Consider the following 15,341-nt stretch of genomic DNA (forward strand, 5'->3'; position numbering starts at 1 on the left):
TTTTGACGCTAATTCTTTTGCGCATAGAATTGAATAATCGAGTTGGGACCTGTTAGTTTTTCCTATGTAAGACATATTCAATGCCCGTGCCAAATTTTAAGTTTCTATGTGAGAAAATTGGATTCTGTACGTAAAATTTGGACGCTAATTCTTTTGCGCATAGAATTAAATAATCGAGTTGGGACCCATTAGCTTTTCCTATTTATGACAATCAATGCTCGTGCCAAATTTCAAGTTTCTATGTGAGAAAATTGGATTCCGTACGTCAAATTTGGACGCTAATTCTTTTGCACATAGAATTGAATAATCGAGTTGGGACCCATTAGCTTTTCCTATTTATGACATAATCAATGCTCGTGCCAAATTTCACGTTTCTATGACACTGGAAAGTGAGAAAAATACATTCCGTACGTAAAATTTTGACGCTAATTCTTTTGCGCATAGAATTGAATAATCGAGTTGGGACCTATTAGTTTTTCCTATTTAAGACATATTCAATGCCCGTGCCAAATTTTAAGTTTCTATGTGAGAAAATTGGATTCTGTACGTAAAATTTGGATGCTAATTCTTTTGCGCATAGAATTAAATAATCGAGTTGGGACCCATTAGCTTTTCCTATTTATGACAATCAATGCTCGTGCCAAATTTCAAGTTTCTATGTGAGAAAATTGGATTCCGTACGTAAAATTTGGACGCTAATTCTTTTGCACATAGAATTGAATAATCGAGTTGGGACCCATTAGCTTTTCCTATTTATAACATAATCAATGCTCGAGCCAAACTTCACGTTTCTATGACACTGGAAAGTGAAAAAAATACATTCCGTACGTAAAATTTTGACGCTAATTCTTTTGCGCATAGAATTGAATAATCGAGTTGGGGCCTGTTAGTTTTTCCTATTTAAGACATATTCAATGCCCGTGCCAAATTTTAAGTTTCTATGTGAGAAAATTGGATTCCGTACGTAAAATTTGGACGCTAATTCTTTTGCGCATAGAATTGAATAATCGAGTTGGGACCCATTAGCATTTCCTATTTATGACATAATCAATGCTCTTCCAAATTTCAAGTTTCTATGTGAGAAAACTGGATTCCGTACGTAAAATTTTGACGCTAATTCTTTTGCGCATAGAATTGAATAATCGAGTTGGGACCCATTAGCTTTTCCTATTTATGACATAATCAATGCTTGTGCCAAATTTCACGTTTCTATGACACTGGAAAGTGAGAAAAATACATTCCGTACGTAAAATTTTGACGCTAATTCTTTTGCGCATAGAATTGAATAATCGAGTTGGGACCCATTAGCTTTTCCTATTTATGACATAATCAATGCTTGTGCCAAATTTCACGTTTCTATGACACTGGAAAGTGAGAAAAATACATTCCGTACGTAAAATTTTGACGCTAATTCTTTTGCGCATAGAATTGAATAATCGAGTTGGGACCCATTAGTCTTTAGTATTTTGGACATATTCAATGCCCGTGCCAAATTTTAAGTTTCTATGTGAGAAAATTGGATTCTGTACGTAAAATTTGGACGCTAATTCTTTTGCGCATAGAATTGAATAATCGAGTTGGGACCCATTAGCTTTTCCTATTTATGACATAATCAATGCTCGTGCCAAATTTCACGTTTCTATGACACTGGAAAGTGAAAAAAATACATTCCGTACGTAAAATTTTGACGCTAATTCTTTTGCGCATAGAATTGAATAATCGAGTTGGGACCCGTTAGTTTTTCCTATTTAGGACATATTCAATGCCTGTGCCAAATTTTAAGCTTTTATGTGAGAAAATTGGATTCTGTACGTAAAATTTGGACGCTAATTCTTTTGCGCATTGAATTGAATAATCGAGTTGGGACCCATTAGCTTTTCCTATTTATGACATAATCAATGCTCGTGCTAAATTTCAAGTTTCTATGTGAGAAAATTGGATTCCGTACGTAAAATTTGGACGCTAATTCTTTTGCACATAGAATTGAATAATCAAGTTGGGACCCATTAGCTTTTCCTATTTATGACACAATCAATGCCCGTGCCAAATTTTAAGTTTCTATGTGAGAAAATTACTTTCTGTACGTAAAACTTGGACGCTAATTCTTATGTGCCTACAATTAAATAACGGAGTTGGGACCCATTAGCTTTTCCTATTTATGACATAATGAATACTCGTGCCAAATTTCAAGTTTCTATGTGAGAAAATTGGATTCCGTACGTAAAATTTGGACGCTAATTCTTTTGCACATAGAATTGAATAATCGAGTTGGGACCCATTAGCTTTTCCTATTTATGACATAATGAATACTCGTGCCAAATTTCAAGTTTCTATGTGAGAAAATTGGATTCCGTACGTAAAATTTGGACGCTAATTCTTTTGCACATAGAATTGAATAATCGAGTTGGGACCCATTAGCTTTTCCTATTTATGACATAATCAATGCTCGTGCCAAATTTCACGTTTCTATGACACTGGAAAGTGAAAAAAATACATTCCGTACGTAAAATTTTGACGCTAATTCTTTTGCGCATAGAATTAAATAATCGAGTTGTGACCCGTTAGTTTTTCCTATTTAGGACATATTCAATGCCCTTGCCAAATTTTAAGCTTCTATGTGAGAAAATTGGATTCTGTACGTAAAATTTGGACGCTAATTCTTTTGCGCATAGAATTGAATAATCGAGTTGGGACTCATTAGCTTTTCCTATTTATGACATAATCAATGCTCGTGCCAAATTTCAAGTTTCTATGTGAGAAAATTGGATTCCGTACGTAAAATTTGGACGCTAATTCTTTTGCACATAGAATTGAATAATCGAGTTGGGACCCATTAGCTTTTCCTATTTATGACATAATCAATGCTCGTGCCAAATTTCACGTTTCTATGACACTGGAAAGTGAGAAAAATACATTCCGTATGTAAAATTTTGATGCTAATTCTTTTGCGCATATAATTGAATAATCGAGTTGGGACCCATTAGCATTTCCTATTTATGACATAATCAATGCTCATGCCAAATTTCAAGTTTCTATGTGAGAAAACTGGATTCCGTACGTAAAATTTGGACGCTAATTTTTTTGCGCATAGAATTGAATAATAGAGTTGGGACCCATTAGCTTTTCCTATTTATGACATAATCAATGCTCGTGCCAAATTTTACGTTTCTATGACACTGGAAAGTGAGAAAAATGCATTCCGTACGTAAAATTTCGATGCTAATTCTTTTGTGCATAGAATTGAATAATCGAGTTGGGACCCATTAGCATTTCCTATTTATGACATAATCAATGCTCGTGCCAAATTTTACGTTTCTATGACACTGGAAAGTGAGAAAAATGCATTCCGTACGTAAAATTTCGATGCTAATTCTTTTGCGCATAAAATTGAATAATCGAGTTGAGACCCATTAGCTTTTCCTATTTATGACATAATCAATGCTCGTGCCAAATTTCAAGTTTCTATGTGAGAAAATTGGATTCCGTACGTAAAATTTGGACGCTAATTCTTTTGCACATAGAATTGAATAATCGAGTTGGGACCCATTAGCTTTTCCTATTTATGACATAATCAATGCTCGTGCCAAATTTCAAGTTTCTATGTGAGAAAATTGGATTCCATACGTAAAATTTGGACGCTAATTCTTTTGCACATACAATTGAATAATCGAGTTTGGACCTATTAGCTTTTCCTATTTATGACATAATCAATGCTCGTCCCAAATTTTACGTTTCTATGTCACTGGAAAGTGAGAAAAATACATTCCGTACGTAAAATTTTGACGCTAATTCTTTTGCACATAGAATTGAATAATCGAGTTGGGACCCATTAGCTTTTCCTATTTATGACATAATCAATGCTCGTGCCAAATTTTACGTTTCTATGTCACTGGAAAGTGAGAAAAATACATTCCGTACGTAAAATTTTGATGCTAATTCTTTTGTGCATAGAATCTAATAATCGAGTTGGGACCCATTAGCATTTCCTATTTATGACATAATCAATGCTCGTGCCAAATTTCAAGTTTCTATGTGAGAAAATTGGATTCCGTACGTAAAATTTGGACGCTAATTCTTTTGCGCATAGAATTGAATAATCGAGTTGGGACCCATTAGCTTTTCCTATTTATGACAATCAATGCTCGTGCCAAATTTCACGTTTCTATGACACTGGAAAGTGAGAAAAAAACATTCCGTACGTAAATATTTGACGCTAATTCTTTTGCGCATAGAATTGAATAATCGAGTTGGGACCCGTTACTTTTTCCTATTTAGGACATATTCAATGCCCATGCCAAATTTTAAGCTTCTATGTGAGAAAATTGGATTCTGTACGTAAAATTTGGACGCTAATTCTTTTGCGCATAGAATTGAATAATCGAGTTGGGACCCATTAGCTTTTCCTATTTATGACATAATCAATGCTCGTGCCAAATTTCACGTTTCTATGACACTGGAAAGTGAAAAAAATACATTCCGTACGTAAAATTTTGACGCTAATTCTTTTGCGCATAGAATTGAATAATCGAGTTGGGACCCGTTAGTTTTTCCTATTTAGGACATATTCAATGCCTGTGCCAAATTTTAAGCTTTTATGTGAGAAAATTGGATTCTGTACGTAAAATTTGGACGCTAATTCTTTTGCGCATAGAATTGAATAATCGAGTTGGGACCCATTAGCTTTTCCTATTTATGACATAATCAATGCTCGTGCTAAATTTCAAGTTTCTATGTGAGAAAATTGGATTCCATACGTAAAATTTGGACGCTAATTCTTTTGCACATACAATTGAATAATCGAGTTTGGACCTATTAGCTTTTCCTATTTATGACATAATCAATGCTCATGCCAAATTTCACGTTTCTATGACACTGGAAAGTGAGAAAAATACATTCCGTACGTAAAATTTTGACGCTAATTCTTTTGCACATAGAATTGAATAATCGAGTTGGGACCCACTAGCTTTTCCTATTTATGACATAATCAATGCTCGTGCCAAATTTCAAGTTTCTATGTGAGAAAATTGAATTCCGTACGTAAAATTTGGACGCTAATTCTTTTGCGCATAGAATCTAATAATCGAGTTGGGACCCATTAGCATTTCCTATTTATGACATAATCAATGCTCGTGCCAAATTTCAAGTTTCTATGTGAGAAAATTGGATTCCGTACGTAAAATTTGGACGCTAATTCTTTTGCGCATAGAATTGAATAATCGAGTTGGGACCCATTAGCTTTTCCTATTTATGACAATCAATGCTCGTGCCAAATTTCACGTTTCTATGACACTGGAAAGTGAGAAAAATACATTCCGTACGTAAAATTTTGACGCTAATTCTTTTGCGCATAGAATTGAATAATCGAGTTGCGACCCGTTACTTTTTCCTATTTAGGACATATTCAATGCCCATGCCAAATTTTAAGCTTCTATGTGAGAAAATTGGATTCTGTACATAAAATTTGGACGCTAATTCTTTTGCGCATAGAATTGAATAATCGAGTTGTGACCCATTAGCTTTTCCTATTTATGACATAATCAATGCTCGTGCCAAATTTCAAGTTTCTATGTGAGAAAATTGGATTCCGTACGTAAAATTTGGACGCTAATTCTTTTGCACATACAATTGAATAATCGAGTTTGGACCCATTAGCTTTTCCTATTTATGACATAATCAATGCTCATGCCAAATTTCACATTTCTATGACACTGGAAAGTGAGAAAAATACATTCTGTACGTAAAATTTTGACGCTAATTCTTTTGCGCATAGAATTGAATAATCGAGTTGGGACCTGTTAGTTTTTCCTATGTAAGACATATTCAATGCCCGTGCCAAATTTTAAGTTTCTATGTGAGAAAATTGGATTCTGTACGTAAAATTTGGACGCTAATTCTTTTGCGCATAGAATTAAATAATCGAGTTGGGACCCATTAGCTTTTCCTATTTATGACAATCAATGCTCGTGCCAAATTTCAAGTTTCTATGTGAGAAAATTACTTTCTGTACGTAAAACTTGGACGCTAATTCTTATGTGCCTACAATTAAATAACGGAGTTGGGACCCATTAGCTTTTCCTATTTATGACATAATGAATACTCGTGCCAAATTTCAAGTTTCTATGTGAGAAAATTGGATTCCGTACGTAAAATTTGGACGCTAATTCTTTTGCACATAGAATTGAATAATCGAGTTGGGACCCATTAGCTTTTCCTATTTATGACATAATGAATACTCGTGCCAAATTTCAAGTTTCTATGTGAGAAAATTGGATTCCGTACGTAAAATTTGGACGCTAATTCTTTTGCACATAGAATTGAATAATCGAGTTGGGACCCATTAGCTTTTCCTATTTATGACATAATCAATGCTCGTGCCAAATTTCACGTTTCTATGACACTGGAAAGTGAAAAAAATACATTCCGTACGTAAAATTTTGACGCTAATTCTTTTGCGCATAGAATTAAATAATCGAGTTGTGACCCGTTAGTTTTTCCTATTTAGGACATATTCAATGCCCTTGCCAAATTTTAAGCTTCTATGTGAGAAAATTGGATTCTGTACGTAAAATTTGGACGCTAATTCTTTTGCGCATAGAATTGAATAATCGAGTTGGGACTCATTAGCTTTTCCTATTTATGACATAATCAATGCTCGTGCCAAATTTCAAGTTTCTATGTGAGAAAATTGGATTCCGTACGTAAAATTTGGACGCTAATTCTTTTGCACATAGAATTGAATAATCGAGTTGGGACCCATTAGCTTTTCCTATTTATGACATAATCAATGCTCGTGCCAAATTTCACGTTTCTATGACACTGGAAAGTGAGAAAAATACATTCCGTATGTAAAATTTTGATGCTAATTCTTTTGCGCATATAATTGAATAATCGAGTTGGGACCCATTAGCATTTCCTATTTATGACATAATCAATGCTCATGCCAAATTTCAAGTTTCTATGTGAGAAAACTGGATTCCGTACGTAAAATTTGGACGCTAATTTTTTTGCGCATAGAATTGAATAATAGAGTTGGGACCCATTAGCTTTTCCTATTTATGACATAATCAATGCTCGTGCCAAATTTTACGTTTCTATGACACTGGAAAGTGAGAAAAATGCATTCCGTACGTAAAATTTCGATGCTAATTCTTTTGTGCATAGAATTGAATAATCGAGTTGGGACCCATTAGCATTTCCTATTTATGACATAATCAATGCTCGTGCCAAATTTTACGTTTCTATGACACTGGAAAGTGAGAAAAATGCATTCCGTACGTAAAATTTCGATGCTAATTCTTTTGCGCATAAAATTGAATAATCGAGTTGAGACCCATTAGCTTTTCCTATTTATGACATAATCAATGCTCGTGCCAAATTTCAAGTTTCTATGTGAGAAAATTGGATTCCGTACGTAAAATTTGGACGCTAATTCTTTTGCACATAGAATTGAATAATCGAGTTGGGACCCATTAGCTTTTCCTATTTATGACATAATCAATGCTCGTGCCAAATTTCAAGTTTCTATGTGAGAAAATTGGATTCCATACGTAAAATTTGGACGCTAATTCTTTTGCACATACAATTGAATAATCGAGTTTGGACCTATTAGCTTTTCCTATTTATGACATAATCAATGCTCGTCCCAAATTTTACGTTTCTATGTCACTGGAAAGTGAGAAAAATACATTCCGTACGTAAAATTTTGACGCTAATTCTTTTGCACATAGAATTGAATAATCGAGTTGGGACCCATTAGCTTTTCCTATTTATGACATAATCAATGCTCGTGCCAAATTTTACGTTTCTATGTCACTGGAAAGTGAGAAAAATACATTCCGTACGTAAAATTTTGATGCTAATTCTTTTGCGCATAGAATCTAATAATCGAGTTGGGACCCATTAGCATTTCCTATTTATGACATAATCAATGCTCGTGCCAAATTTCAAGTTTCTATGTGAGAAAATTGGATTCCGTACGTAAAATTTGGACGCTAATTCTTTTGCGCATAGAATTGAATAATCGAGTTGGGACCCATTAGCTTTTCCTATTTATGACAATCAATGCTCGTGCCAAATTTCACGTTTCTATGACACTGGAAAGTGAGAAAAAAACATTCCGTACGTAAATATTTGACGCTAATTCTTTTGCGCATAGAATTGAATAATCGAGTTGGGACCCGTTACTTTTTCCTATTTAGGACATATTCAATGCCCATGCCAAATTTTAAGCTTCTATGTGAGAAAATTGGATTCTGTACGTAAAATTTGGACGCTAATTCTTTTGCGCATAGAATTGAATAATCGAGTTGGGACCCATTAGCTTTTCCTATTTATGACATAATCAATGCTCGTGCCAAATTTCACGTTTCTATGACACTGGAAAGTGAAAAAAATACATTCCGTACGTAAAATTTTGACGCTAATTCTTTTGCGCATAGAATTGAATAATCGAGTTGGGACCCGTTAGTTTTTCCTATTTAGGACATATTCAATGCCTGTGCCAAATTTTAAGCTTTTATGTGAGAAAATTGGATTCTGTACGTAAAATTTGGACGCTAATTCTTTTGCGCATAGAATTGAATAATCGAGTTGGGACCCATTAGCTTTTCCTATTTATGACATAATCAATGCTCGTGCTAAATTTCAAGTTTCTATGTGAGAAAATTGGATTCCATACGTAAAATTTGGACGCTAATTCTTTTGCACATACAATTGAATAATCGAGTTTGGACCTATTAGCTTTTCCTATTTATGACATAATCAATGCTCATGCCAAATTTCACGTTTCTATGACACTGGAAAGTGAGAAAAATACATTCCGTACGTAAAATTTTGACGCTAATTCTTTTGCACATAGAATTGAATAATCGAGTTGGGACCCACTAGCTTTTCCTATTTATGACATAATCAATGCTCGTGCCAAATTTCAAGTTTCTATGTGAGAAAATTGAATTCCGTACGTAAAATTTGGACGCTAATTCTTTTGCGCATAGAATCTAATCGAGTTGGGACCCATTAGCATTTCCTATTTATGACATAATCAATGCTCGTGCCAAATTTCAAGTTTCTATGTGAGAAAATTGGATTCCGTACGTAAAATTTGGACGCTAATTCTTTTGCGCATAGAATTGAATAATCGAGTTGGGACCCATTAGCTTTTCCTATTTATGACAATCAATGCTCGTGCCAAATTTCACGTTTCTATGACACTGGAAAGTGAGAAAAATACATTCCGTACGTAAAATTTTGACGCTAATTCTTTTGCGCATAGAATTGAATAATCGAGTTGCGACCCGTTACTTTTTCCTATTTAGGACATATTCAATGCCCATGCCAAATTTTAAGCTTCTATGTGAGAAAATTGGATTCTGTACATAAAATTTGGACGCTAATTCTTTTGCGCATAGAATTGAATAATCGAGTTGTGACCCATTAGCTTTTCCTATTTATGACATAATCAATGCTCGTGCCAAATTTCAAGTTTCTATGTGAGAAAATTGGATTCCGTACGTAAAATTTGGACGCTAATTCTTTTGCACATACAATTGAATAATCGAGTTTGGACCCATTAGCTTTTCCTATTTATGACATAATCAATGCTCATGCCAAATTTCACATTTCTATGACACTGGAAAGTGAGAAAAATACATTCTGTACGTAAAATTTTGACGCTAATTCTTTTGCGCATAGAATTGAATAATCGAGTTGGGACCTGTTAGTTTTTCCTATGTAAGACATATTCAATGCCCGTGCCAAATTTTAAGTTTCTATGTGAGAAAATTGGATTCTGTACGTAAAATTTGGACGCTAATTCTTTTGCGCATAGAATTAAATAATCGAGTTGGGACCCATTAGCTTTTCCTATTTATGACAATCAATGCTCGTGCCAAATTTCAAGTTTCTATGTGAGAAAATTGGATTCCGTACGTCAAATTTGGACGCTAATTCTTTTGCACATAGAATTGAATAATCGAGTTGGGACCCATTAGCTTTTCCTATTTATGACATAATCAATGCTCGTGCCAAATTTCACGTTTCTATGACACTGGAAAGTGAGAAAAATACATTCCGTACGTAAAATTTTGACGCTAATTCTTTTGCGCATAGAATTGAATAATCGAGTTGGGACCTATTAGTTTTTCCTATTTAAGACATATTCAATGCCCGTGCCAAATTTTAAGTTTCTATGTGAGAAAATTGGATTCTGTACGTAAAATTTGGATGCTAATTCTTTTGCGCATAGAATTAAATAATCGAGTTGGGACCCATTAGCTTTTCCTATTTATGACAATCAATGCTCGTGCCAAATTTCAAGTTTCTATGTGAGAAAATTGGATTCCGTACGTAAAATTTGGACGCTAATTCTTTTGCACATAGAATTGAATAATCGAGTTGGGACCCATTAGCTTTTCCTATTTATAACATAATCAATGCTCGAGCCAAACTTCACGTTTCTATGACACTGGAAAGTGAAAAAAATACATTCCGTACGTAAAATTTTGACGCTAATTCTTTTGCGCATAGAATTGAATAATCGAGTTGGGGCCTGTTAGTTTTTCCTATTTAAGACATATTCAATGCCCGTGCCAAATTTTAAGTTTCTATGTGAGAAAATTGGATTCCGTACGTAAAATTTGGACGCTAATTCTTTTGCGCATAGAATTGAATAATCGAGTTGGGACCCATTAGCATTTCCTATTTATGACATAATCAATGCTCTTCCAAATTTCAAGTTTCTATGTGAGAAAACTGGATTCCGTACGTAAAATTTTGACGCTAATTCTTTTGCGCATAGAATTGAATAATCGAGTTGGGACCCATTAGCTTTTCCTATTTATGACATAATCAATGCTTGTGCCAAATTTCACGTTTCTATGACACTGGAAAGTGAGAAAAATACATTCCGTACGTAAAATTTTGACGCTAATTCTTTTGCGCATAGAATTGAATAATCGAGTTGGGACCCATTAGCTTTTCCTATTTATGACATAATCAATGCTTGTGCCAAATTTCACGTTTCTATGACACTGGAAAGTGAGAAAAATACATTCCGTACGTAAAATTTTGACGCTAATTCTTTTGCGCATAGAATTGAATAATCGAGTTGGGACCCATTAGTCTTTAGTATTTTGGACATATTCAATGCCCGTGCCAAATTTTAAGTTTCTATGTGAGAAAATTGGATTCTGTACGTAAAATTTGGACGCTAATTCTTTTGCGCATAGAATTGAATAATCGAGTTGGGACCCATTAGCTTTTCCTATTTATGACATAATCAATGCTCGTGCCAAATTTCACGTTTCTATGACACTGGAAAGTGAAAAAAATACATTCCGTACGTAAAATTTTGACGCTAATTCTTTTGCGCATAGAATTGAATAATCGAGTTGGGACCCGTTAGTTTTTCCTATTTAGGACATATTGAATGCCTGTGCCAAATTTTAAGCTTTTATGTGAGAAAATTGGATTCTGTACGTAAAATTTGGACGCTAATTCTTTTGCGCATAGAATTGAATAATCGAGTTGGGACCCATTAGCTTTTCCTATTTATGACATAATCAATGCTCGTGCTAAATTTCAAGTTTCTATGTGAGAAAATTGGATTCCGTACGTAATATTTGGACGCTAATTCTTTTGCACATAGAATTGAATAATCAAGTTGGGACCCATTAGCTTTTCCTATTTATGACATAATCAATGCTCGTGCCAAATTTTAAGTTTCTATGTGAGAAAATTACTTTCTGTACGTAAAACTTGGACGCTAATTCTTATGTGCCTACAATTAAATAACGGAGTTGGGACCCATTAGCTTTTCCTATTTATGACATAATGAATACTCGTGCCAAATTTCAAGTTTCTATGTGAGAAAATTGGATTCCGTACGTAAAATTTGGACGCTAATTCTTTTGCACATAGAATTGAATAATCGAGTTGGGACCCATTAGCTTTTCCTATTTATGACATAATGAATACTCGTGCCAAATTTCAAGTTTCTATGTGAGAAAATTGGATTCCGTACGTAAAATTTGGACGCTAATTCTTTTGCACATAGAATTGAATAATCGAGTTGGGACCCATTAGCTTTTCCTATTTATGACATAATCAATGCTCGTGCCAAATTTCACGTTTCTATGACACTGGAAAGTGAAAAAAATACATTCCGTACGTAAAATTTTGACGCTAATTCTTTTGCGCATAGAATTAAATAATCGAGTTGTGACCCGTTAGTTTTTCCTATTTAGGACATATTCAATGCCCTTGCCAAATTTTAAGCTTCTATGTGAGAAAATTGGATTCTGTACGTAAAATTTGGACGCTAATTCTTTTGCGCATAGAATTGAATAATCGAGTTGGGACTCATTAGCTTTTCCTATTTATGACATATTCAATGCTCGTGCCAAATTTCAAGTTTCTATGTGAGAAAATTGGATTCCGTACGTAAAATTTGGACGCTAATTCTTTTGCACATAGAATTGAATAATCGAGTTGGGACCCATTAGCTTTTCCTATTTATGACATAATCAATGCTCGTGCCAAATTTCACGTTTCTATGACACTGGAAAGTGAGAAAAATACATTCCGTATGTAAAATTTTGATGCTAATTCTTTTGCGCATAGAATTGAATAATCGAGTTGGGACCCATTAGCATTTCCTATTTATGACATAATCAATGCTCATGCCAAATTTCAAGTTTCTATGTGAGAAAACTGGATTCCGTACGTAAAATTTGGACGCTAATTTTTTTGCGCATAGAATTGAATAATAGAGTTGGGACCCATTAGCTTTTCCTATTTATGACATAATCAATGCTCGTGCCAAATTTTACGTTTCTATGACACTGGAAAGTGAGAAAAATGCATTCCGTACGTAAAATTTCGATGCTAATTCTTTTGTGCATAGAATTGAATAATCGAGTTGGGACCCATTAGCATTTCCTATTTATGACATAATCAATGCTCATGCCAAATTTCAAGTTTCTATGTGAGAAAATTGGATTCTGTACGTAAATTTGGACGCTAATTCTTTTGCGCATAAAATTGAATAATCGAGTTGAGACCCATTAGCTTTTCCTATTTATGACATAATCAATGCTCGTGCCAAATTTCAAGTTTCTATGTGAGAAAATTGGATTCCGTACGTAAAATTTGGACGCTAATTCTTTTGCACATAGAATTGAATAATCGAGTTGGGACCCATTAGCTTTTCCTATTTATGACATAATCAATGCTCGTGCCAAATTTCAAGTTTCTATGTGAGAAAATTGGATTCCATACGTAAAATTTGGACGCTAATTCTTTTGCACATACAATTGAATAATCGAGTTTGGACCTATTAGCTTTTCCTATTTATGACATAATCAATGCTCGTCCCAAATTTTACGTTTCTATGTCACTGGAAAGTGAGAAAAATACATTCCGTACGTAAAATTTTGACGCTAATTCTTTTGCACATAGAATTGAATAATCGAGTTGGGACCCATTAGCTTTTCCTATTTATGACATAATCAATGCTCGTGCCAAATTTTACGTTTCTATGTCACTGGAAAGTGAGAAAAATACATTCCGTACGTAAAATTTTGATGCTAATTCTTTTGCGCATAGAATCTAATAATCGAGTTGGGACCCATTAGCATTTCCTATTTATGACATAATCAATGCTCGTGCCAAATTTCAAGTTTCTATGTGAGAAAATTGGATTCCGTACGTAAAATTTGGACGCTAATTCTTTTGCGCATAGAATTGAATAATCGAGTTGGGACCCATTAGCTTTTCCTATTTATGACAATCAATGCTCGTGCCAAATTTCACGTTTCTATGACACTGGAAAGTGAGAAAAAAACATTCCGTACGTAAATATTTGACGCTAATTCTTTTGCGCATAGAATTGAATAATCGAGTTGGGTCCCGTTACTTTTTCCTATTTAGGACATATTCAATGCCCATGCCAAATTTTAAGCTTCTATGTGAGAAAATTGGATTCTGTACGTAAAATTTGGACGCTAATTCTTTTGCGCATAGAATTGAATAATCGAGTTGGGACCCATTAGCTTTTCCTATTTATGACATAATAAATGCTCGTGCCAAATTTCACGTTTCTATGACATTGGAAAGTGAAAAAAATACATTCCGTACGTAAAATTTTGACGCTAATTCTTTTGCGCATAGAATTGAATAATCGAGTTGGGACCCGTTAGTTTTTCCTATTTAGGACATATTCAATGCCTGTGCCAAATTTTAAGCTTTTATGTGAGAAAATTGGATTCTGTACGTAAAATTTGGACGCTAATTCTTTTGCGCATAGAATTGAATAATCGAGTTGGGACCCATTAGCTTTTCCTATTTATGACATAATCAATGCTCGTGCTAAATTTCAAGTTTCTATGTGAGAAAATTGGATTCCATACGTAAAATTTGGACGCTAATTCTTTTGCACATACAATTGAATAATCGAGTTTGGACCTATTAGCTTTTCCTATTTATGACATAATCAATGCTCATGCCAAATTTCACGTTTCTATGACACTGGAAAGTGAGAAAAATACATTCCGTACGTAAAATTTTGACGCTAATTCTTTTGCACATAGAATTGAATAATCGAGTTGGGACCCACTAGCTTTTCCTATTTATGACATAATCAATGCTCGTGCCAAATTTCAAGTTTCTATGTGAGAAAATTGAATTCCGTACGTAAAATTTGGACGCTAATTCTTTTGCGCATAGAATCTAATAATCGAGTTGGGACCCATTAGCATTTCCTATTTATGACATAATCAATGCTCGTGCCAAATTTCAAGTTTCTATGTGAGAAAATTGGATTCCGTACGTAAAATTTGGACGCTAATTCTTTTGCGCATAGAATTGAATAATCGAGTTGGGACCCATTAGCTTTTCCTATTTATGACAATCAATGCTCGTGCCAAATTTCACGTTTCTATGACACTGGAAAGTGAGAAAAATACATTCCGTACGTAAAATTTTGACGCTAATTCTTTTGCGCATAGAATTGAATAATCGAGTTGCGACCCGTTACTTTTTCCTATTTAGGACATATTCAATGCCCATGCCAAATTTTAAGCTTCTATGTGAGAAAATTGGATTCTGTACATAAAATTTGGACGCTAATTCTTTTGCGCATAGAATTGAATAATCGAGTTGTGACCCATTAGCTTTTCCTATTTATGACATAATCAATGCTCGTGCCAAATTTCAAGTTTCTATGTGAGAAAATTGGATTCCGTACGTAAAATTTGGACGCTAATTCTTTTGCACATACAATTGAATAATCGAGTTTGGACCCATTAGCTTTTCCTATTTATGACATAATCAATGCTCATGCCAAA

Source organism: Eleutherodactylus coqui, chromosome 8 (assembly GCF_035609145.1).
Source record: "Eleutherodactylus coqui strain aEleCoq1 chromosome 8, aEleCoq1.hap1, whole genome shotgun sequence".
In the NCBI taxonomy this organism is placed as follows: domain Eukaryota; kingdom Metazoa; phylum Chordata; class Amphibia; order Anura; family Eleutherodactylidae; genus Eleutherodactylus; species Eleutherodactylus coqui.